Raw genomic sequence first — 2,289 nt, forward strand, 5'->3', positions numbered from 1 at the left:
ATAATTCTTTTTTATTCAGAAAAAAAGCAAGCTAAAAGACATTCTAATGTACAAAATAAAAAACACCTTCAAAATACCCGTTTGTCTTTGATATCTACCGGTTTTGTGCCATTTATTCCATGTCTTTTAATAGTAGTATAATCCTACACATCCACAAATTCGAGCATCTTCTACTTCTACAATTTACCGTCCTCCTTCTTCTGGAAAGCAGACCAAAATAGTGTTAACGCATCCTCCGCTGGCAGATATTGTCCAGTAAAATGTATAATGCGTTTGCCTATATCAAGCATGAACTAATCTCATGATTATCCTCAATTTGTTCTATTTAGCTAATCATCAAGCACACTTGATTCACTACAAACTCAAATATCCAGCACAGGCTCATTGGAAATGCGCGCTTCAGCCTACATATATTTTTAAAAAGCAAAAATGTATACTTAAACATACATTTGACTGCCGTTTGTAGGTTAAATTATGACGCAAACAACCTTTGTTCTTTTTTTATACACAAAAAATATTTACAGGAACATATTAGCAACAAATAAATTTATTATCGTGCTGGTTTTTGTGTCTATGATTTGTAGTCGAAAAAGTTTACATTTGTCATCTGAAACACAATAAAACACCACCTTAGTATTGTATTTCAAATTCGCAAAAATGCAGACAGCGCCCTCTAGTGGATTTGTCATCTGAAACATGTAAAAAAAAAACATACCAAGTAATGCATTTCTGATTGGCAAAAATGTAGACAGTGCCCTCTAGTGGATTTGTTGTCTGAAATGTACAACTAAACGTACCCTAAGTGACGTATATCAGATTCGCAACAATGTAGACTGCGCTCTCTAGTGGATTGTTATTTGAAACGTACACAAAATGTACTATCAGTAATGCATTTTCACAACAAAAAAGTACACTGCACCCTCTAGTGGATTTGTCATCTGAAACGTACAAAAAACCCCACACCTAAGTAATGTATTTCAGTTTCGTAAAAATGTAAACAGCTCCCTCTAGTAGATTGGTCAACATACAACAAAATGTACCGTTAGTAACATATTTCAGATTTGCTAATAATGTAGACAGCGCCCTCTAGTGGATTTGTCATCTGAAATGTGCATCAAAACACCACCCTAGTAATGTATTTCAAATTTGCAAAAATGTAGACAGTGGCTTCGAGTGGATCTGTTATTTGAACAGCAAAATGCACTATCAGTAATATATTTTCGCAACAAAAAAGTACACAGCACCCTCTAGTGAATTAGTCATCTGAAACGTGCAAAAAAAAAAACACACACCAAGTAATGCATTTCTGATTGGCCAAAATGTGGACAGTGCCCTCTAGTGGATTTGTCATCTGAAACGTGCAAAAAAAAAAAACACACACCAAGTAATGCATTTCTGATTGGCCAAAATGTGGACAGCGCCCTCTAGTGGATTTGTCATCTGAAATGTACAACAAAAAGCACCCTCAATATGTATTTCTGATTGGCAAAAATTTAGACAGCACCCTCTAGTGGATTTGTCATGTGAAACGTACAATAAAATGCACCCTAAGTAACGTATTTCCGATTGACAAAACATTCAGACAGCGCTCTCTAGTGGATCTGTTGTCTGAAACGTGCAACAAAATGTACCCTAAGTAACGTGTTTCTGATTTACAAAAATGTAAACAGTGCCTTTAGTGGATTTGTCATCTAAAACATGCAACAAATCACACTTGAAGTGACGTATTTTAAATTAAAAAATTAGTCTGTGGCACGTTTTTCCAATGAGCATGTGCTGGAAATAACCACAACAGAAACACCATGCCTACGAATCCAAGCACTAATCCCCAGAAACACATAAGACGTATGTAGCGACAAATGTTTCACCGTAACACCCCAATGCCTGTGCAGTAATAACCCGTAAAGAACCCCACATCACCAATCTTATCCTTCGAACTGTTCAACCAATGCACAAACAATGAAACACACTCTAAGTAACGTATTTCAAATTTACACAAATACAGACAGCGCCCTCTAGTGGATTTGTCATCTGAAATGTACAACAAAATGCACTATTAGTAATGTTTTTTCAGATTCACACAAAAGCACACAGCGCCCTCTAGTGGATCTGTTCTCTGATACGTGCAACAAAATGTACTTATAGTTAATTATTTCAGATTTGAAAAAATATCGATAGCGCCCTCTAGTGGATTTGTCATCTGAAATGTACAACAAAACACACCCTAAGTAATGTATTTCAGATTCAGAAAAATGTAGCACCCTCTAGTAGATTTCTCATCCCAAACAT

General features: G+C 35.9%; 1 protein-coding gene across 1 annotated transcript in view; it reads right to left on the minus strand.

The window, feature by feature from the left end:
* Positions 1 to 1,810: 1,810 nt before the first annotated feature.
* tpbgl (trophoblast glycoprotein-like) overlaps positions 1,811 to 2,289 on the minus strand; it is an 8,430-nt gene continuing 7,951 nt past the window's right edge. The window contains exon 2 of the mRNA XM_056475963.1: positions 1,811 to 2,289. This exon is cut by the window's right edge and continues 1,063 nt beyond it. The gene's annotated coding sequence lies outside the window, so the exon portion shown is untranslated.

Source organism: Danio aesculapii, chromosome 16, assembly GCF_903798145.1.
Source record: "Danio aesculapii chromosome 16, fDanAes4.1, whole genome shotgun sequence".
Lineage (NCBI taxonomy): Eukaryota > Metazoa > Chordata > Actinopteri > Cypriniformes > Danionidae > Danio > Danio aesculapii.